Consider the following 23,290-nt stretch of genomic DNA (forward strand, 5'->3'; position numbering starts at 1 on the left):
CGGAAGAATACCTGAGGTCTGGTAGAGGAAAGGAGCCAAAGCTGTTGGTTTGTGGGTCCTTGGAGAAGCAGAAATGGGATGCGGTTGTGGCAGTGTCTGCACCCATGTGTGGGAAGGTGTGGGAGCAGTGAGGAGCTGCTGCTGGAGCTGGTGGAGGTGGCACAGTGCTGGAATGCTCCTCCTTGCTATTTTCCAGATCACCAGCTACAGAGACTTGTGCCAAACCTCACAATTAAGAGCCGGCAAAACCTTCCCCTTGCTGCAATGGCTTTTCCATGTGGCTTCTTATGCCTGCATCCTGAGAAGCTGATTTAGAAGAGTTGTTGGGACTGGGATGTTTTGATGAGGTGTTGTTTTCACACCCCACTGCTTGGGAAGCCAAAGCTGTCTTAATTGAAGACCTGGAGTGACACAGCTGCTGGGCTAACCAGGGGCACCTCTGCAGCATCCGTGACCTGGCTCCCAAAGTGGGATGAATGCTGGTCCTGGACACCCTGGGTGCCCAGCTCTGCCCTGAAAGGTCCAAGGACAGGGCTGGTACCTGCAAAGGAGGACACACTTGTGGTGCAGAATTATTCTTCAGGCTCGTGCAGGTTCTGCCTGGAGATAATTCACCACGAGACAAGTCTCTCTTCTGCACTGGGCTGTATTGTGCAGTGATTGTCCTTGGAGCCTAAGTAGTTTGGATGTGTGACTCCAGCCCCAGCAGTAAATGAATGCAGCTATGGAACTGCTGCAGTGGAGCTGCTCAGCCGTTTGGTTTGATGTAGCAGCTATATTTTCTCCAAATTAAAACATACTCCACTGTCCGTTCTGCCAGCTCAATGCTCTGATTCATGCGAATCTGCACATGGCCTGTGCTTAATAAGTGATAACAACATCATGTGTTAATGTAGTTAAATTTTGTGAGACAACAGCCCAATAGACATGTTCAGTGCACAGATGATGACAGAAATCTGTATTTTTCAAAAAGAGCAGCAAATCTAATCTGTCTTTTCTGGTGGAGAACTTCGTGAGCTGCACGATCTCCAAATGCTCTTTAGTCATTAACCCTAATTACTGGAGCGAGTTACACACAGATTTACATTTGCAATGGGGAAAGCAAGATATCTAGATATTTACATAAGTATGTAGTAATTTTATTCACCCTTCTTCTCCCGGCAGAGAGTGGTGTGATCCGAAAGGAAGAAAGTCCAAGCGGCCTCGCATGTGTGCTGTACCCTGGTTTCTGACTGCCGAGCAGGTATGAGCTGTGAAGCTTGGTTTCAGTAATGAAGCATTTTCCCTTGGTTTATTAAGAGCAGGTTAGAGGTGATGTGATAATGGTCTGGAAGTACCCGCATCCTAGGGGAGCTTCTGGGAGGCTCTTTAATCTCTCAGACAAGAGCATCGTGAGACTGCAATAAGGTTAAAGGTACGGCACGCAGTGCAAGTCTAATTATCCAGAGGAGCAGGTCGCCGAGGGTGGTGTGTGCTGCTTTCATCCAGGCTTCGGAAAAGTGACTCAGAACCACTGGTGGGATCCTTAGGGGAGCTCCAGGAAGCAGCTCCCTCTGCCTGCCCCCAGTGAGCCATCCAGGCAGAGTGATTGCACTTATCCAGGCTTGCAGGTGGGACTGGGTTGTCGTCTATTTGTCCCAGGGTTTTGGACAATTGCTTTCTTTCCAGCTTACTGTTTGATGTGTGGTTCACAACAGTTCCTGGGAATTTATGATAGCCCGCGAAGCGCTGGTGAGTCAGGAGGCAGGCAGTCATTAATTCCCAGTAATGCCTTGGACTGAGTTCATTACTGTTATCAGAAGATGAAATGCTGTGAAAAGTAGATTTATTGATGTTTCTCAAGCTGGTGCAGTTTGCCGTTGGAAGACACGGTGCTCGGGGGGAAAGCAGCACCAGGGCATTGGCAAGCCAGGAGCCTGAATCCTCTTGCAGCAGTTTGCTCAGCGCAGAACTGTTTGCTGTGTGTTTGAAGCAAGAGGTTGTATCAAGGTCACTCCGTTGAGATTCAGCTTTGCAGTCTCTGTGGAAGGAGGGCTCTCGCTCTCACTGTCCTCGTAGATCTTTTTTTACTCCCCTCCACACGTAAAAGGCAGGTCTTGCAAGCTCTTGCTCAAATAATAAAAGCTTTGCAGAATGGGGCTCTCACAAAGTGTCCTGCTATAAAGGGCTGCTCTGAATCAGAAATTGCATCTGTTCCAGAAACTGCCTCTGCCTTTCTCCCATCCTCCCTCCGGCTTCAATCCTTGCCTCTGTTTCATTGCCATGAGGGCAGTTTGGTGGTTGAAGAGATGATTCGGGGCTGTGCTTGCCATACCAGACCCTACAGTGCTGAGGAGGAAACGGAGATGTACCCATGTGAAAAGCATGTAGCAGATTACAATAACATTAATCTGTCAGTTGCCGTAAATCCCTCAGGAGCCACCTTCACAGAGTGTTTCCCTTCTCTTTCAGTGTCACATGCAGTGTTTCCCCCTGGCCTCCCAATTCACACAGGAGCAGCAACACCATTCAATTCCTCAGCTACATGTGCTGTCACACTGGGCCTGAGAGGTCAATCTTGGTTTGAATTCCATTCCTTTCCAGCAGCCTAATGCAGGTGGAGTGTGTCATGGTCACCCTCCCATCCCCAGTTAGTGCCCTGGTGATGCCACAGGCATCCCAGATGGACTGAGACCCAGGAGGACGGTGGGATTGTTCTTACTCTGATGTGGGACATGGATTAATTCAAACACTGAAGGGGAGACAAAAGTCCCCACGCAGGCAGGAGGCTGAGCAAACAGAGACAATGATCGCTGGAAAGTTTTATGAGGATAATAAAAACATCATAATAAATGGCCATGAATATTTCATGGAGGGTGTAGCACCGGTGTGATTTATCATAGAGGAGTGATGGGGTTTTCAGCATTCGGATGCAAATGGGGAACGTGTTCTATATTTTGCAGGTTTCTCCCCAGACATGCTATGTTTTCTGAAAAGTAGATTGACTGAGAGCTTTTGAGATGAGAAACTACTTCGGGGCTCTGGTTAGAGTCAAAGAGAAAGAACAGGCTGTATCAGAGGATTGTCGGCTCTAAAGATGAAAAAATCCCACGCAGATCAAGTAGTCCGCTTCCCGAAGTGTCGGGGGAAGCAAGGTAGGAGTTACCTAAGAGAAATCATGTGCTGCGCTGTCCTTGGAGCTGGGAACTGAGCTCCCTATCAGGCAACAGCAGCCCCTCTGTGCTGGGGAATGCGAAACACAGGGTGTCTGTGGCACAATGCAGCCACCTGTACCCAGGAGAGGAGGCGAAATCTAGTGCTCGTTCCTCAGTTACTGCTCAGTTGCAGATGTTTGAGGTTGCTTGGGACAAGCAGACAGCAAAAGAATCCCCTTTCGGGAGGCGACAAGTTTCTGAGTTTCACCCAAACTTGAGTACTGGGTTTGCTGTGGTTCAAAGGCATCAGCTGGCAAGATGCCTGGCCCGATGCCTTCATCTGAACATCTTCCTCTGCTTGTTTTCCCATTTCTAAGGCTGGGCGGGGAGCACTCTGATCCCCAAGTGAAGCATTACTGAGCAGGACCTGCAGATATGCACCTTGTAACAGTAAGACCCAATAAACTACCAGCTACTGCCACTTCCAAAGCCTGTTTTGCCATCCAGCATGGGGTGGAGAGCATCCCTCCTGCCTCCTCTGTGGGGAGCTCCTCCATCCTTCCGGGCACATCAGTATAGATACCCCACCATCGACTATTTCTCCTCTCTGCTTTGCAAGTTGCCAGTGAACCCACAGTGATTCCTTTGGATTTCTCAGCTCCTCCTTGTGATGCTGCTGAACTTGTGGCACCAGTGATTCTTTCCCTGTGTGCTTGTTCCCAAAACGGTTGTTCTATGCTTTTGCCCTCCATGCTGTACTGATGGGCTTGGGTGGCCCAGGGTCTTGCTGCTTATTGCCTTTTCAGGGGCTTTTTCCTGCAGCCTGACCCACCACCACAACCCAGGTCTCCTCCTCCCCATTTTAATTTCACTGCTGACTGCTGTGGCTGGGACACAGGACTCACACACTGGTGTGGATGCTGCTCAGGAGAGCACTGCTTTCACCAGCACGCCAATGACTAAACAGGTCAGAGCCATTCGCAGAGCTGCTGTGTTCAGCCAGATGGCATCTCAGTGGAGTTGGGCCCATCAAACTGCAAGTACCTGTTAAGAAAAGATTAAAAAAGGGGGGTGGGTGGGAATAGAAAAAATGGACTTGTTTTTAAACCTGTGCCTCAGGGATGCTGTCAGCTAATTTTTCCCCAACTGGATGTTGTCTGTTGATGAAAACTCTCCCACAAAGGTGTTAAGCTCACTTGCTGGATCAGAAGTGCTTCTTCTTGGAGAGTGCTGATGAGATGGTGCCTTGATCAGCCAAAAGGGGGCTGATGTGAGCATGCTTTACTACAAAGCAGTCATTACATTTCTCTTTAGGATTCAAATGAACATCTCCTCCATATTTCAGCTGTGCTGAATGGGCTTTGCAAAGACCCCTCCAGGCATTTGCTTAGGAACTGGTGAAATTACCCTGCCTAATGGCCTCCAGAAGTTAAGTTACCCAAGCAGAAACTGTGCCATGGAGGTCCCAGGAGCTGCGTGAAGCAAACGGCACGTTGGTTTCTATGCCAGTCTCAAGGTAGCAGCTGAAGCATAAACGGGGGATGGAAAAGGGCTTAATATGCTCACACTCTTTGTTGTTTTGGGCTTTTTATGCCCATTAACTTGTCACTGCTCCTCCTGGAAAACGTGTGGATGGGACAAGCAGCATTTGTCCATTTGTTCCATCTGCTCTGCTGACACCTCGGGTCAGGAGGACTGGGGCTGCCATCAGCAAGTCCCATGCTGAGAGAGCAAGGGCAGTGGCTGGGGACTGGGATAGCTGTGTATGGGGGACCCTTCTGCTGCCTCTGACTGCAGCTACTTGTAGCAGAAGAGCCTCAGGCTTCTTGCTTGCTACAGACAGGAGAGGTCCAGCATCGCAGCCAGGAGGGATGAACCCCAGTTAGCTGTTCTATGTGGTGTTCCCCTCCTGTGGGAACTGGTGGGATTAAATCCACAGATATCAACTATACAAATGCCTGTCAGCTGGAATGACAGATTTTGGCTGTGGGTGTCCTCCTCCTAGCTCACTGCTGTAAGAGAGGAAGAGCTCTCACTGGGGTGAGTATGTACTCAGGTTTCCTTTGTCATGTTGAGTTTAGCTGCCATGAAGTGTAATGACAAAGACAGCCTGGATCAGCTTCAGAATAGGGCAGAGCTCCAGATAGTATTTTCTACATTTGAATCAAATCAGACAAAAGGTTTCTCAATTAAGTTCCTCCAGGTACAGAGTTACAGTTAAGAGCTCATGGGAGTACTTACATGTTCTGCTTTGTCACTTGGAAAGACATTAGGGAAGAGAAAGAGGAACGCTGGTAACCAACATCTTGTAACCAGCTGAAAAGCAGCTACAGAGAATTCACCACTGTGAATATCGGGGTCCAGCGTTGGTGTCACCCCTTCCCCTTCGTGGGGCTTATCTCACTTCCTCCAAAGCAGGAGCCCAGCTCCATACCCAAGCATCATTACATCAAGGTCTGGCTGATTAGGAGCTCCATCACCAAACGTGCGTACCTTGTCCTGCATTGGTTTGCTCCAATAGCTTTGAGTTATTGCAGATAACTGAGATTTACTCTGACTTTCCCAGTGACTAGCTGTAAAAGGAGACATCTTTTTTCCTTGTCCTGTGCTAAGCACAAACGAAGCACTTCCCTTCCGAAAGTATTTTAAGACGAAATAATTAACAGGCAGGAAAACAACCACCAGTTCGGAGCCTTGTGAAGCTGTTTATGCTTCCCGCAGGACCTTTCCTCTCTCTCATCCCATTTCTCCTGCTTCCCTTGCAGTTGATGGCCCTGAGCTGGTACATCACAATCTAGCCTGTGCCTCGCTCCGCACGTAAGTAGTGGTGTGATCCTGTGGAATAAATGTGTGTGATGGGAGCCTGCTCCCTGCCCTCCGATGCATTGCCCCCAGCCTTGTGAGCACTCAGCTCGTAGGTTTATTATTTATCTTGCTGAGCTGTGTTCAAACCTGACAACCTGACTTCATGCCCCTGAATTACTGCGCCAAATCTGTGCGTAAGGACCTGAGCTGCAGCAGTGACTGATATGAATAGGTCTGCCTGCCGCTAAAAATAGAAAGCACAGGGCAAGCTTCCTGGCAGAGCTGTAGTAACTTCTAATATAAGGTGGCTCGGCGGCAGCAGTTCCCATGGCAAAGCTTCCTCTGATGCAATGAGGAACGCTGTAGTATGTGCTCAAGCCAATCTTAGACAACAGAGATTCCTTGTGGGAACTGACCTGCGAGGCACAAAGCCCAATATTGAATTTTGCAGTTTATTTCTTCCCAGTACAGGGGCGCCCAGCCCTGGAGAAATCACTCCTTGGCTCTGTATTTCTCCGTGCCTCAGTTTCCCCTCTGTGAGAGGTCTGGGTGCTCCGGTGGATGCTGTTGAGCTGCTTCGTTACTGTGCCACAGGGAATGCTGCAGCGCCTGGGCAGACCTGCAGACCCCAGCCCACTCCCCTATGAGCCTGTTCTGCTCCATGGCTGCCCCCTGTGCTTTTATTCCTTCTCCTCCAGATGTGTTTGCTCATTCCCCTATTCCCAAACCCAGCAGGAAGATGCACTTTCTCAGCCCCAGGTATAGCCCTATGGCCTTGCTTGCAATGAACTTTCCTTCCTTGCAAGGCTAGGCATGTCTGTTGTAACTCCGCACCATGGGAAGTTATTTTTCTGTTCATTAGGACTTACTTGCTGTGAAAATCATCCATCTACCTCTCAACTCCCCCAGAGTGCTTGTGCCATCAGTCATGACAGTGGTTCATCACAGCATTGCTAATCGCAGTGAGTGGCTCATTGTCCCCCATGCTGGAACATATGGTCTCCGGCCTAAACCGTGCCCCATGCAAAGGCTTCTGCACCAGGAGCAGCTGTGCAAAGACTTAGTGGATCTCCCTAGGGTCAGTGGGTCAGTCAAGTGTATTATCCACAAAGAAGAGCACGAGAGAACCACGTGGCAGGACCAGGCAGCAGAAGAGCAGGGAGGGCTCTCAGGAGCATTGCTGTGGCCCCAGCACAGCTCTCCTCCTTGCCCAGGGGCAATGATGCTGATACGCAGCAGCCGCTGGGGTAGAAGGTAGCAGCAGGACAGTGGGAGGATGGGGCTGAGGGATGCAGGTGGAGGTCTTGGCTGCTGCTGGGCTCAGCTGTGTGTTTGTACAATAGGAAACCGCTGTGGTCTTTCCACCTTAGGCAGAACACTGCTCCTGCATCAACCTGAGCAGCCCCTCGGTGCAGGATGTGATTCCTTTGGAGCTAAAGGGAACTGTCTCAAGACTACTGCACAGACCACAAAATAACCCCCAGGACTGGGACCTTCACCTGTATGAGTGATTAGCTCCTGTATCAGCATAAGTGTAAAGGAGTGCTGGCATCCTCTTGGCATGCCCCTCAGCTCACTGGTGCTGCAATAGGGTGGCACAAGTCTGAGGCTGCCCTGGTCTGTCAGAGCCTCATCCTGCCACCTCCCGGGAAGGAGGCTCTAAAACAAGAAGATGTAATCTTTATTTCAAGGCAGAGCTCAGCAGGAACAAAGAATCCAGCTTTTGGGCAAATGAGTTGAATAGGACAGGTTGCCACCACTCTCTTGTTCTGCCCTCTTCCCAAGTTCATTTTGGCTGGTTGGCCCTGGGGCTTTTCAGGTGTGAAGTTGCTAAGTCAGGCTTAATTGTAGCTCTTACATCAGGTGTGGAAGTGAGCCGTCCCAGGGTGTTGTGGATGCTATGGGCATGCAGGGGGAGGAAAGGGCTGCCAGGGCAGGTTGCAGAGATTAGGGGTGCTCTGTAGGTAAAGACAGCTCTTTGCGATGTGAGTGCTCCACGCTTTTGCCCTCCTGTTTCTGTCCTGTTCCAGAGAGCTTCTGGGGAGACCCAGGACTGTTGCTTTCCTGTGTGAACAGAGGCTTTGCTGGGTGAGCACAAAGTCCTCCTGGAGGAAGGCTATCGCTTGGTGTCGTGTTTGTGGTCTATCACTTGATGCTGTCTCTGCTGCATACAGATGGAAGGCAGATGGAGATGTGCCTGTCCATGAGCCTCTCCCCAGAGCCCCTGCTTTGTTTTGGGGGGCGGCTGATGGGTAACAGTGGAGTCCAGCCCTGGCACAGTGAACCTCCCCCAGCTACTGCCTAGAAGGTCTGGCAGTGTCCATAGGGCATGTTTTGATGCTGCTAGAGTTCAGGCATGCTGCTGAATGCATCTTACTTGATTTGCTGTGATAGTGGCTTTAGGACTGTGGTGTGACAGATGCGCTGCTCCTGTTTGAACTAACTGAATTTTGGTCCAGGCAAGTAGGCCTAACCGAAGTTAATCCTGTTGTGTGGGGCTATCAGGGAGAACTCAGCATCAACACCCCCCACCCCGGAAACCCTGTTTGGCTGGAGGCTGGGCTGACAAGTGGCCAAAACCGCATTAACACAGCAGAAAATCTGACTAAAATCAATCACTTTTAGCTATTAATATCTGCAGCCATCAGGGTCTGTTGAGCTCTCCATCCACAGCAGCCGGCTGCACAGTGGTGATATCCCCTTGAGCAGCAATACTTCCCAAGGCTACTCCTCAAGGATGGAACATCTCTTACCTGACACTAGACATCGATGTGTTGGTAAGTGACATTGCTTTTCATGTATATAATGTGTAAGATACATAGTGTAAGTGATTATCTTTGTATCCTACACTAAAAGTGTAGTAAATATTGACTGCCAGCCCCTCAGTACTTATTACATATTCTACATATCTGAATTTACTGGTTAGAACTCAATAAGCTAACTACCAGCTCAGAGCTGAGTGATCTCTGGCTCTGTGACACTGTCGTTGGCATTCATTGAGTTGCAGGTGCACTGTGGTATCTTTTCTTCATTTCTGCTCTGTTTCTGCCTTTGCTGAGATCCTACAGCCTCTGTTGGTTTGGCTCACAGGGAGTTTTCCAGCTTGCCTTAAGTAGGATGGGGCTCATTTTTATTGTGGGGTCAGTGTTACCTCCCTTGTCCCATCCTATCCAAGAGAGGGCACTAAGAGGTTTCCAACACTAAAACAGTGCAGGAGCTGGCATAGCACTGATTCTACCTGGTGTCTTCAAGGGCTGGAATAATAATGGGAGGGATGGGCTGTGAGATAGAGACCTGCTTACATATGTAAGGTGATGGAGGTGGAGATGCTGCTGTTGCTGTAGCTTGCAGCTGGGTGAGGATATATGCTAGCGGTGCATGTATGGTCAGTTCAAAGAAGTTTGCTATGCTGGAACCTGAAAGTGGCATCTAAGGGATGGCCATGAAGTGCCTAGGGGGGAAACTAGACTTTAAATAGCTGCAAAGATAACCAAGAGCTGGGAGCTGAGCCCTGTTACCTGCATATGTTGATCAGCATTGAATTAGACAGAGGCCTGGCTGTTTGCTGGGAGCTGATTGTACTCGCTGAATACGACTGCATCATCTCTTCCAGAGTGCAGAAAACCAGCTGAACAAATGGACATGTGCAGGTGATCTGCAGTTCAGGGACTTTCTTTGTGTCTTGTGGCTTTTGGCGTGTCTTTGTTTCATTTTTTACTGCTGGGATCTGAAGGGATTTGGATGGTTGACTCTCCCCAGCCTGATGGCCTTGGCAAGGAGACTTCAGCTTCTCAGCACTGAATAAGACAACTGTGCAAGCAGGAGTGTTTCAGCCAGCTTGGACACAGAGCTGATTTATTACTCAATAGAGCCATTGAGGAGCTGGAAATTGGATGTGATTTGTACTCAGGGCCAGCACTGGCTTGCTGGGATGAATTCTGTTCGAGGCATCACCTGTGACTGCAACCTTCCCTCCCCTTCACTTCCAGAGCAGTGATACTGAAGGGTTTTACAGTGACCCCCTGTCCCCATGGCGAGCCCAGCTGACAGTGGGATCCCCACTGCTATCCCTCCTTCTTGTTCTCTCTGCCCACATAGGATTAGCCAGCCCAGACCTAATCTCTTCATCCCTACTGAACTGCTGAGAAATCCTGTGCTGGCTGCTTTTGGGCAAAAAAAAAGCTCTCTGCTAATTCACAAAACTGAGGTGGGGGGGAAGAAACTAGGGAGAATAATTGCCTGATTCCCAGCATCCTCGATGGCAGCTCTTAAGCAATTACAGGGACTCAGCAACACCCGGATCGCAGCACGCACTCGGAGATTAGCCGTCTGCTCAGCTGGCAATTAGAGCTGGTTAAATGGGAAGCTGCCACTTAGCTTTGACTTTGTAGCGGCTGTTTTCACTTCTCCGAGTCAGGCTCCAGGTACTGAAGGGAGGGTGTGAATAGCTGTGGGGAAGGATTAAGTGTGAGCTGCTTTTCCTGTTCTGGGGGAGAAGCCTGTGGACAGGGTGGCTGGAAGGGAATAAAAGCGATGCTCTGGTTTCTGCGCTGGTTGTCACCCCTATCCCACTCCTTGCTTCTTCTGTCAACCTGGAGGGCACAGGCTGCTCCCTGCTCCCATGTCTCCTCCTATTCTAACTTTCCCTCCATGTTTGTTTGAGATCTCAGGAAATGACTTAACTTGCTGATGCCATCTGTGAAAACACCAGTGCTGGGTATTTATGTGCTGTTCGCATTTGCACAGGAGAAACACTGAGCTGAGAGACACAGGTTCACCTCTCTGCTCGGGCTCAGACCTCCTGCGAGATCCTGTTCAGGTCAGTAGGGTGCACTTCATGGTTTCTTTGCTACCAAAGAGGTTTATGATGTTCCTGCCTCTTGTGCTGTGGTGCATCAGAGGACCTGAATGATAAATAATCCTTTAGCCTCAGTTGCTTCAGTGACTGGTGTATTGCTTCAGTGCTTCATGTAGACCTGCTGAGAGTGTGGCCATCCCTCATCTCTGGCCTCCCCAGAGCTCTGTGGGGTTTAGTGCTGTATTAAGACTCTTGCCCAGCTACTTTGGTGGGGTTGAGGACCTAAGATAATGACAATGGAAGGAAAAGACTGGAGTACAGAGGCCAAGACAAATCCCTGCTGGCCCACTGCAGCCCTGTTTGCATCCTATGGGCACGCAGAGGCTTGGTACGGCCCATGTTGGTTGACTCTGCTGCAAGCATAGTGCAATGCAGATTGAACAGCCATCCCCTGTCCTGCTCATAGGAAAAGCCATGCAGCCACCTGCTTTTCCTTGGCTATAAACCATGCTGGCATGGAGGGTGCTGGCCACCGGTACATGGAGCCACAGCAGGAGCTGGTGCCACTCTCCTTGGGCTCAGCAGGAACCTCTCACTTTGGCATTAGTTCCAGTTTTTGTCTTGCCGTGACTTTCTAGGCCAGCTGTCCTCCTTCATTATCCTCACGCTACCTCTCTATCTCATCTGCCCCCTCTTCTTCCCGCTTCCTTCCTCCCGGTCCCCTGTCCATTGCTGAGCTCTTGCCCGCCAGCAAAAACAAGCCACAGTGGTGGAACATGACAGACCCTGCTGAAGGCACATCGGGCCCGACAGCAGAGGCAGAGTCAGCAAAGCTGGTCCCTGCTTGCTGTCCCCCAGCATCCAGCTGGGAGGGAGCTTCCAAAGTGCCCTTTGTGAGCACCTTGAGCACATCCGCAACCCTGCCTGTGCCTGAAAGCCGTGGACAGGAAGGCAGTTTCCATCCCCTCTGCCTGTGCGGTGTGCTCAGGCCAGCTCCTTCTCTGCCATGCTCCCTCTGCAGCCCCAGGCTGACAGCTTGAGGGGCAGATCCAAGGCGATGCTGGCTCCAGCAGACACTCTTGTGCAAATCATTCTTCCTGGAAGTCCTTGATTATGGTCTTTCATGCTTCTAGACATGGCCTTGGTGATGACAGGACAACCTGCTTTGCACAGAAGCGACAATAATAATAACGTTCTTCTGTCCTGGACATCGTGTGTTCAGAGACATCAGCTACAGGGGTGAGACTGAGGAGTTTGGGGCCATGCTGAGAGGAAAGAGCCTTGGTTGTGTGACACAGGGTGGCTGTGGATGTGAGGCAGAGCCCAAGGACCCATTATCTGGCCAACCATAAAGAATAATACTAATCTGTAGGTGCAGGTGCTATAAATACAGCCTCTGCAGCACCCTGCTTTCAGTTGCTCCTTGCTTTACTTCTGCTGAACTCCAGTCACCATGCACAGCCATGAACTAAACTGCACGGACCCTTCAGTTAAAGGAGGACCATGGCAATAGATGCAGTGAGCCCTGTCCCAAAATATCCCGTGTTTAATTTTACTCCCACTTATCCCACACGCCAGCTCTAACCCACAGCAGAGCTCTCATCTGAAATCAGAGATGCTCATCAGGAGCAGCCTGCTGCTTCAGAGATGTGCTTTCAGGGCCTGGAGAGGAAAACAGCCCTTCATTGCCACAGCTGTAGGACACAGATGTGCCGAGGCCTGGCCCTTTCCAGCGGCATGTTGTGCCTGTGAGAGCTGTGCTTTTGGGAGGCTTTGGGCTTGGATGTGTATTGTCTGCAAAGAGAAACCTCAGCATATGCAGGATCTCAGGGGACGTGCACGGGGCTGAGTTAGGTGAGATCTTGTATGAGACCTTGTAGTACACGTGATTTACAAGCTTCAACCCTCTGGGACAAGGCTGTGCAAACCTGTAACTATGCCTCCAGATGTGCAGAACATCATTGACTCCTCTGGCAAGGGGAGCAAGAATGAAACTGAGACTGAATTAAACTTTCCTGGTCACACTCCCTCCTTATGCCTCATTCTGGCACTGTCAGACCATGTCAGGAGCCTCCTGACAAGGTTTTGGGGTAAAGGCAAGAAAAATCAAGTAGTTAAATGCCTTTTAACCTCTAGAGGCAACAGGAAGGAGGCAGAGCCTTCAGTGTCTTGTTCAGCTCAGCAGCCAGAGCAGTTGCACATGGCTCAGCACAGCTGGAGCAGTATATGAGCCACAGCTGCAGTGCCTTGGAGCAGGGAGGGTGAGGAGAGCTCTTGAAGTATCTGGTGTTATGAATTGTCCACCAGGAAAAGGACCGACAAAGCCAACAGGATGTGGAGGGGAAGCAGACCTCATTCTGCTGTACTTAAATTGGCAGAGCTGCTAGAAGTAGAAAACATGGTAACTGTGTCCCTACCTCCCGAAGCAGAATAGTATTTGGGGTCTGGATGTTCCTCTGGGGAGGGTTATGGCTTGGGAAGCAGGATTCCCTGGCCCATGTATGCTGAGATCCACAGTCCAAATCCAGGAGCCCTTGCTATTCCAACACTGACCTCTCGTTAGAGGTTTAGACTTCTCAAGCTGGAGACTGCTTTGGACTCCAGTCCCCCAGACCTTCCCTTGGTCTGAGGCCCAAAAAGCCTCCCACAGACAAGACAGAGCATGGAGGTCCAGGCAGGGTGACTGTAGGTGATTGCCTGCTGCGGTGTTCCCACCAGGCTGCAGTACTGTCCACATGGAATGGGACACCCATTGCGTGGTGGAGAGACTACAGGTGAGTGCAGGTGAGAGTACAGGTATAGCAGGGAACTTCTTTGTAGTGATGGTAGTCACGCATGGTTTTGTGGAACTCACTATCAGCAAGTCCTTAGGTAAAACTGCAACTGCAGCGTGCCTGTTCCACTGGGCAAACTGTCAGGTGCTCCCTTGCTCTTACCTTCGGTGCAAAACTCAGGGCAAGAAAATCAATACAATGCAATACAATACAATACACAAAGCAGTGGCTGGATCTTCTTGTTGATGGAGGCAGTGCCTCCATCTCTATCCACGGTGTCCAGGTCCCTTACCAGAAACCAGGCTGAGTGCACCAATGCAGACACCATGTTGCAGGCCAGTTGCATGTGCTGGGTGGGGGTATTTAAGTGTTCTTTTTTAGACAGCCAAACTTGTGCAGAGAGAGGGGGAAGATTTAATTTTAGCGAAGGACTGCAGAGGCTGTGGGTAACTGCACTGCTTGATGCTATTGTGCTGCACTCGTAAAGGGATTAAAAGGGGCTAGTAACCCTAGGGTTAAAAGGGGGCTGGTAACCTCTAGCAGGATTAGAGAGTATGGAAAAGAGAACCTCGAGTTTGGATTAAAGATGTTTAAAAGTCTCTTGTATCAGCAAGCTCTTTTCTCTGGGGGAGATTAGGAGTGCAGTTTCTCCCAGCCACTCTGTTAATCTGGTCTCCATAGAAACAGGATGATGTTAGTGGTGACGCTCTACCCTAAATGGCTGCCCAGCAGCCGTGTTAAAGGGGGAGAATAGCTTTAGTTTGTCACCCAAACCTGGTTTGCTTGTCCCCTGTCAGTCCCTGACAGTTGCTGATGGGGGAAATTTTGCTGCTAGTTTTGTGCTGGTGGAACCTGCACCAGTGCCCCCATGCACTGGATGTCTTGCTGGAGAGTTCACAGGCTCAAGTATTCACACCTCACTCAGCCAGCCCAGAACAGCCACAGACATTTACACAGTTACGATTTTACTGGTGCTCCTGAATGGGACAGGCTATGGCTCTCTTAAATGTGGCAGCTCATATGTCTCTTACCCTCCTACACTGCCGGATGTGCCCAGGGTACCTCTGTATTGGGGGACCATATTCAGGAGGTCTCCTGCAGTGACCACGCTTGGATATTGCAACACAGCCTATGGACAAGACATCAAAAAGTCATGAAACTTGCTTTGTCCTAAAGCAAATCCAGCCTTGCAACTTCCAGCCAACAGTAATCACCACGGCGGCTTTGCTCTGTGCCTGTCTGTGCTGGAGACAGAAGGAATGCCTGTCTCAGGGATTCATCCCAAATGCTGACCAGCCTGGCCTCTACATGCAGACTGGAGTTTCTAGTGTAGCCATCCAGGCTGAGGGCGAGATGGTGGGAGGCTTGTAAACGTTCCCTGCATCTTTCTAAATCCCTTTTCATCCTGAGTCACATGCGGAAGGAGCGTGGGTGAGAGCGAGTAGGCAGGGAGAGAGAGGGATGGTAGGGCTGCATGAATTTGGATATGCACATCAGCTATCAAACATAGTGCAAAATTGCTGTGAAAGCAAGGGAAAAAGATAAATTTCATGTCACAGTCTTCAGATGATGAGCTACTGCTGTTCCTGTTTTCTGTGTTAGCAGAGTTAAAGTGGGACTTGTTTGTTGAGATGAACAAGGGGTCTTCTGCACCTCCTGTCTCCTCTTCCTAACCCGTCCCTCCATTTTTCTCTCCACTGCTCCACAGCTGCATTTCCCAGTGGCTCTCAGCCAGCTGCGGGGGACTGCTGCTACCTCGAGCCCTTTCAGATGGGTCACGGGTCTGGCTAAAGCAAGTTGAAACAAAGCAAACAAAATGTAGATGACCTTTCTGCCTACCTGACTCCCGCTCCTGCTTCAATAACACGTTGTGCCATCAACTAATTCCACCTAAATTTGGAACCGTGTACTTAAAGACGTCATGGAACTGAAGAGTCAGGGGAGAGACTTTATCAGGAGTCTTGTTGGCCTCACTGCAAGCTCAGCCCTAAACCAGACCTCAAGGATTTTCATCCTGGAGACAACGCCACAGGATCCAAGCTTCCCTCGCAGAGCCCCTCACTGCCTTCCTGGGTCCATCTGGATTTGTCCATGGGTGTTTCCTGTAAAACCCTTTGCTTTCTCAGTGTGAAAAACATGTCTAGACCAAACAGCCACTTCAGATTGAATGTGTGAGTGATGACTTGAATAAGAACCCAGCCACAGCAGCACAGTGTCAGCCAGCACCAGGAAGCCTTTGGAAGAGAGGCCCAGCCCTGGTCTGCCAGTAAGAGGAAGGGCTCTGCGTACCCTGACCTGGTAGCCCTTTCCCACCTAATGAGCCCTATGTAAGGATCCTGTAGCCTCATCTATCATTTAAAGAGTCATTCTGTTCTGCAGAGCAGGCAGCAGCTCCCATGTGGGCTATACCTCAGCCGCTCCCGGTTTATAAATAAGATGTTTTCCCTTGACTGCCAGGTCGCAATGACATCTACCAGGCAAGCTGTGATCTCCATGGCCTGTGAATCATCGCTGATAACGGTGATCCTGTGGGCTGACTCCTGCCTTTGCCGGCTGTACAGCACCAGAGTTTGAGGATGCACCCAGAGAGAGCTCCCTGGCACTACAGTGAGGGAAATTGTCTCTTCCTTCTGGAGCACAGCCCAGACAGAGATTACCTGTGAGGAATGCTCTTACGGACAGAAGGGTAGTACAGGTTACCTTCACTGCCCCTGAAAGGTATTTGTACCTCCCCAACCCAGCCTTCCCCATCCTTCACACTCATGAGTTCTCCCAGCACAGAGGCCAGATTAAGACTGAATTTTCTCCTTCTTGTCCTCAGAACTGTTCACAGCCTGGCCTGTGTACAATAGTCTCCAGCAAAACAGGAAAAACTTTGGTTATTCTTTGGGTCTCTGTATCTCCTGCTCCTCCATCTGGAACATCAGCATCTTGGCCTCCATCCCTGGGATGTTTCCCTGCTCGGTTCAGACTCAGGTAGGTCCTCGGCTTTGTGTGTCAGTGTCTTGTTTTCTGTGGTCATAAGAGCATAGCCTTTTATCAGAGTGAAGACAGCATCAAAAACTGTGAACTTAGACATTAACTTCATCTTGTAGGGTGAGAGACTGGAACCTGTGCATTTGCTGGGAGCAATGTTCAGATGATGCTGGAGGAGCTGGTCAGTGTCTCAGGTCCTCTTTCTGCCTCCACTACAACTGTCTAGCACAGCTGATGATGTGTTTCGTTGCTCTGCATCTTCATTACAGCCAGGATAACAACACCTCGTGGGAGTGAGAGTAGATGTTCGTTGGCATTTGTCATCAACTCAGCTGCAAGCACTCTGGGGAGGCCTGTAAGTGAGGGGCTGTGATTCAGCAGCCACTAGAGAAGCAGCAACTGCCCCTGTGTCCATTTCATGATTGTTTCAAAAGCTTAAACTCTCTTTTTAATTTGGGGGTTTGCATTAAATTTGCAAGAACCCCTTCACAAGTGGAGCAGGGGGAGGTGATCTGCTGTGCTTCCAGGGATGCAGCCCATGATGATGCAGCCCATGAGACTGACTGCAGGCTCCACCTCAGCACCCTCATTCCTTATGGATGTGTACCTGCCCTCATGTTTCCTTCTTCATCTTTGTTAGGGTGGGTTTTCATGGTGTCTGTAACTGCTGGTCAGAAGCACTGAAAGAAAGTGTTCAGGTCAGACTTGTGGAGACGCAACCAGGTACCTGGATGCGTTATCAGGGTAGAAGCCCTTTTGCATCTGCAAACTCACTGATGGGACTCCTATGAGACTGAGTGATCTGAGCAAAAAGTACAACCGTGTACACCTCGAGGCTCTTAGCAGCAAAATTGCAGCTTGGATTCAGGTTCAGATCCCCAAGTTCAGCTTTGCTTGTTTAGTTCACTCAGTGCTTTGGCACGTTATTGACAGCCATGCTTTTGTAAGGCTGTGTGGGCTTGTGTATGCTGGGACACGCTGAAGTAAAGGTCCTTTTCTGTGTGCACTTTGGGGGAAAACAGTGTGTGTATAAAGTTCTGTCAGCTACAGCATCAAAGCAGCTCTGCTGTCTGTGGCATGTTTATCATCTGTCCTCTGCTAAAATAATCTTAGTGAAGACCTTGGCTTTGTCTGCATTTGGGAAGGAAGATGAAGGTGTGTCCCCTGTTTCAGGGTGTAAATGCTCTCACAGTTTGTTGGGGTAACGCTTGCTGAGCAGAGTTGTCCATTTCCCCCCTGATAGGAGAGGGAAGATATTTTGTGGGGAGTGGGAAGCGGAATCAGTCAGCCCAGGGGGGATGAACAATAATCATGAGACCACATGAGAGACCTGCAGTGCCCTAAGAGATCCTAAGGACTCCATATGGTCTGAACAGCAGCAGCACTGAGCTCCACTGCTGTCTTAAAACCACCTGAACGTCAGTCCCGTGATGTGTTTGCAGCTTGGTGAATGAAGACGTGCTCTGTGCCCTAGATGAGAACACAGAGAAAGAGCCACAAAGGCATCATGCAGGCTTCTTGCTGAAGCACAGCCAGTGAGGAGGGAAGATCTCTCGGCCAGGTCATCCTGCAGCTCTCACCCTTTCTAGTGAAGCCTTGTTCCTCTTGGCCACTCAGTCCTTCTGCTTTCAAGTCAACAAGTTACAAAGAAGGTTAAATGCAAAGAGGAGGAGAAAAGACAGGATGATATATTTCTGTGCACACGCTCCCTCTCCCTCTTCATTCCTTTGAGCCATTTTTAACCCAAGCTAATTCAGCTGGAAATATTAATAACCCTATGAGGACGCCACCTCCTTGTAATGAAGTGTAAAGGTCACTTCTGCTCAAATCACACAACTCTTTCATTTTGTTCTCTGCGAGGAGCAGCTTCTCTCTTTAATTATTCAGTTTGCTTTTATATTGCAGTCGCTGCTCTCTTGTCTCTAATCTCTGACACTTCCCCATTACGCCAGCCCCCGGGAGGCTGGGTGATGCGGCAGCATGGGTCACACCGTGGATGCTGTGAGCAGCAGTTGGGACTTGCCTGGGGGAGGAAGGAGAGGCTGGATATGAAGGAGAGATAATTCTCGGTTTTCAGAGTTACTTGTTTGATGCTGTGGGTCGGATGGGTTTTCGTCAGGATTTTGTAATGCATGTTAGCTAATTTTTGGCTGAGTTGAGTCCTTATATGTGAGGTGCCACTTGATATGACGGGAAGGAAAGGGGCTGGGAGGGAGTGGGGAAATACCTGTCCTCTGGGCTCACCTGATGGGTGGATGGAGGTGGAAGGCTGTGGATGGGAAGTGACCAGTAACTACACTGCTGAGTAACGTAGTTGCTTACAGGGCCCTGAGATGAAGCAAAACCTCTGGCATCAGTGCAGCATCCTCAGTGCTCAGGTGTCTTTTGGCTCATGATGCCCACAGCCAGGGAGGACAGAGTGAGAAATCACTGCAAATTTGAGCACTCCTGAGGCACGCTGTGAGAGTCACCAGCACAAAAATGGGGACGATTAATCTCTGGGGATGAATTCGGGGTCACATGCAAGTTCTTTGACAGGTGCCCAAGAGGGGTCTGAGGAACAGGGCCAGCAGGATCACTCCACAGCTCCCCATCGTGCCCAGGGAAGCTTTGATTTAGCAGGCCCTCAGGGTTCTTCCCCACTCTATGCTGGCACCCAGTGGGTCTTCCCAGGAAAGCCACAGCATCCAAACCATGTTCTCTCTGCTACCCTCCAGTGTGGGGGCAGCTCCCATCACCCTCCACCCCAGGCCCTTGTTCATTTACCCGGAGGGTAGTGGGACCCTGGCTGGTGTGGTCCTTTCTCTGTGCTGATGCCACCAGGCTTGGCTTTCTCAAAGGTGCAATAGGGAGTCTAAGACCACAGGCAGTGAGGCAATGTGTGCATGGGAATGTGTGAGGTCCTGTGAGATCTCCAGGGTTTGGAAGGGGCTATTCCAATGGCTGAGATGATTATTGCACTAATTATTACTGTAGCATCCTAAATAATTAATAACCGTTACCAATTGTATGGACCCTAGAGAGGCAGAAACTTGTGGCTGTAACCCCTCTGTCCCCCAAGCACTGCTCCCTCCAGAACTTCTCTGCAGTGTTTTATCTCCCTGAATGTTTAAATGACTTGAGCAATGTGGGCTTTCCTCCATTTCCCCATGGGACTCCTCATTCTCTGCTTTAACTATAGCGCTGCAGCAGCTATTAGTGCCCACAAACAAACACAAGTCCTCAGTAGCTGGGATGAGTTAAGGTTTATATAATCATGTGAAGATTTGAAAGCTGAAAAGCCTTTCCCTGTGCACTGCATTAATCATTTAAAAGGAGCCTGAGCGATGGGTTTTTCATGTGTGTCGCTGGTTTCTTTTTCCCCCACTCCCCATGGAGTCCACATGTTGTTGGCTGTAACTTGGTGTGTTCAACACCAGCCAAGCCATTGATAAAGCCCAAATGATTTCTGGACTCGTGTTCACATTAATCTGGTGATGGACTCATGCAAGCCATGCACTGTGCTGGTAGTAAAGAAGCAGGACCTCTGATGAGAACGTGTGAAAGTTTTGCTTGTAAGACATATTTAATGGTACAAGAAGTCTTACACAGAACTGGTATGGTCATTTCTAAATTACAGCTGCCAGCAGAAGCACAGAGACACAAAGCAGCAGTGACACCGACACATGCGTAGTCTAATGCGCATAGCACTGACCAGCTCTTTGGCAGAGGATAGAGGTGTCCTCTTCCAAGCTGTCCTAGTTGCCAGGGGTTTGCCCTCTCATTGCCTCTTTTGGACACTCTGCAGGAGCAGCAGCATCACAGTGAAGTCAAGCCACCAGTTTAAACTTTGAAGCTATTTTCTCTAACGTTGTCTGAAGAAGGGGCTTCAACAGCAGCTGTCCTCAACACAGCTAGCTGCGGAAGGTAACTGCTGTCCATAGCATAAGTTGTGTACTTGCCTCATCCCTCACTCCCGTCCCTTCTGTGATTGCTCCAGCAGACTATTAACAACAGTTCAATATGCAGCAACACAGACCACAACGGGACACAGTTTGCTGTATGTGGAGCTACAAATGTAGCTCGGTTCCAGCTAATGGCCTTATATGACCTCATCTCTATGAAACCTCATCTTAAATGTGCACCACTTGTTCAAAACCTCACATAGACAGAAAATCCAGAGTTCAAAAGCTGTAACTTTGGTGAGACAGGGGAGGGGAAAACCAGCTGTGAGGTTTTAGGTGAAAATCCAGGAACTTTTGACTGTGGTTTTGCAGATGTGATTTCTATGCTGCGTTCTGTTTGGAGGGCGCAGTTCAACATCTGCCACCATCCTCCTTCAAGCCCTTAAGTATGGCTCATGGTAATGAGATTGAAGGATATAAAAAATTCCTAGAGGAGCTAAGGAGAGATAATCAGGATTAGTGTGCTGACAATGGGGGAAGAGGCTGAAAGAGTGAGGGGGTGGCTATGGCCAGGGTTGCCAAAATGTGTGTCATTGCATTTCCAGAGTTGTCATCAAGGCAAATCCAGTCTTCTGGCTGAAGATGTGAACTGTTTTAATAATAATGTCATCGGAATTACAATCGGAAGCTAAGAAAACAAGGGCACTTGCTCAGGCCTATATGTAATAATGCTCTGGGTAGTTCATGTCCTAAACATGCTTGTTTGAAAGCATCTCTGCTGAAATTGATACAGCAGATACTCCTACCCTAACCGTATGCTATGATGCCTTCTGGCCCCAGCCAAAGGCATCAATTAAGGAAACAAATGTTGGCTTTATCTCCTGGTCCTGTTTAATACCCCAGATGTCTGGTGCAGTACTGTCTTGCTCTTTGGTGTCTGTGCTGCACAGTGACAGCCCTCACCTGGGTGGAAACACTAAGCTGTGGCATACAGAGGCTGCTGTAGCTGTCTGTAACCTGGGGGAACAGATGGTGCTGCCTGACAAATGCAGACTGTCCCCCCCTTTCCCCGCTCCCTTCTGCTGCAAATTGAGGCCTTAAACAGGATTGGTGTGGCTAACAACAACCTCATCTAGGATGATTCTTTGGGGGATTAATGACTAGTCGCTGGGGAAAGGTTTAATGGTCCAAAGAGATCAGCAGTTCCAAGCCAGTTTAGTAATCAGATGGGGCTAAGGCCATTATAGTTTAACGGCTCAGATTGCCTGGGGGCAAGGGAGGCAAGGGCTCCACACAGAAACAAGCCCAAAAAAGCAATGAGATCCCTGGGACCCGGTGCAGAAACTCACTGATTGTCAGGGACTGAGGCTTAGCAAGGAAATGCAAAAAGAAAAGTGAGTGATGAGCTTGTTTCACTTATGCCCGATGCACTGCAACCCACCTCGCTCCCTCGCTGGTGCAGCGCCTCCTGAACAAGCCCATGGGCTTCCAGCCAGCTTTGTCTCTAGCAGTGGCTCCTAGACACTACTAAACCCTATGCTGTGACCTGGACAGTTGGGGACTACTATTGGGAGAGGAAATTTCTTTCTAACACCTTGTTCAGAGATTAAGTTTCTGCCCTGGAGCATGGAATCTGAGATTCTTATTATTTTTATCACAGCAAGTGGAAGTGGAGAAGCTATTCTTATTCATATAAATGTCTAATCCTACTCTGATTCCTCTTGAGCTGTTGCATTCGCTGTGATTACTTTTCCCAGTTACAGCTAAAATAAATTTAGCACTTTAATAATCTGCCTTTACAATGCAGCAGTCCCTGAGATGAGGAAAATAGGCTCTGAGCAGGTCCAGCTATGGAACCTGTCCCATCTCAGGGCTCAGGGAAGGCTTGGCCATATCCTGGCTGCCCCAGAGAAGTTAGATGCTATTTGTATGGAGGATGGGGCTAGTGCTATTCTTGGACTATCATCTATCTCTTCAGTTTAGACCCTTTGGGGTTAAGCTATAGCAGGCCATCTGAATACAGCATAGGAATAAAGTTATTTCCCCTGGGATACAGTGCAGGCAAGTACTATGATCACTGGGAAAGAAGACCTGCTTCCAGGTACCAGAGATCTTTGGAGCAATTCTCAACTGCCTCCATGCAGTAAGACTGGGCAGGAGCCACTGACTTGTTCTCCTGGGCTGCGAAATATTACAGCAAACTGGTAAAGGTAGCTTGGGGTCAGTCGGCTCTTTACTGGCTTGAAAGTCAGGTCCCTGTGCTTCATCTTCACAGAGTCTGTTTTAAGCAGCCTACAACGAGTCTGATCTTCTGAGGAGAGCTCTGGCTTTGCTCTAAAATCTGATCATAGTGAGAAACTGTTTCCATTCTGATACGTTTTATATTATTGAGTTTGTGTTTTTTTTCTCCATCCAAAGTCATGAACTCCATGTGAGAGCAGATGCCTTGTTTGCATACATCATCTGCCTTTGGGGGCAAAACATCTTCGAAACTCTTATTCTGCGCTTCCTTTTTCTTCATGTAAAAATCAGCCATTTCTGCTCTTTTAAGCTGATTCACTCTTGCTTCCCTCTGTAGAACTCCTGGCTCTTTGGCTGCCCTAAGATGGTGAAAACCAGCATGTCCCATACAGTCCAGCGCCCCAGCCTGAACAAACATTATGTGCAACACTACAGGTCTCTCCTGATGCAGTGTTATCAAGAGCTGCTGACGTAATCTCTTCTCTGGAGAGGAACCTGGACAATCAGTGGGTAAAAGTTGGTTTTAAAGGATACAGTTGGTGGCAAAAAGTGTGGTTTTGTGTGTGGATGTGGGTTACGAAACAAAGAGGGCAAGCAACTTCCTGTACCTTTGGATGCTTTCTGCACATCACTTAATAAAGGTTGCCAGTTTGCAAGGGAAGTAGCTTAAATTTGGTA

General features: G+C 49.3%; 1 long non-coding RNA gene across 3 annotated transcripts; it reads left to right on the forward strand.

The window, feature by feature from the left end:
* Positions 1–7,827: 7,827 nt before the first annotated feature.
* Positions 7,828–23,290, forward strand: LOC136019588 (uncharacterized). Of its 3 annotated transcripts, XR_010614961.1 has the most exons (8): positions 7,828–8,716; positions 15,220–15,838; positions 15,969–16,229; positions 16,333–16,487; positions 16,607–16,668; positions 16,757–16,842; positions 20,275–20,393; positions 22,950–23,290. It is a non-coding gene; the product is annotated as an uncharacterized LOC136019588 (long non-coding RNA). The 3 variants fall into 3 exon arrangements; XR_010614963.1 differs by lacking the exon at positions 20,275–20,393; XR_010614962.1 differs by lacking the exons at positions 16,607–16,668; positions 16,757–16,842; positions 20,275–20,393.

Source organism: Lathamus discolor, chromosome 9 (assembly GCF_037157495.1).
Source record: "Lathamus discolor isolate bLatDis1 chromosome 9, bLatDis1.hap1, whole genome shotgun sequence".
NCBI classification, from domain to species: Eukaryota; Metazoa; Chordata; class Aves; order Psittaciformes; family Psittacidae; genus Lathamus; species Lathamus discolor.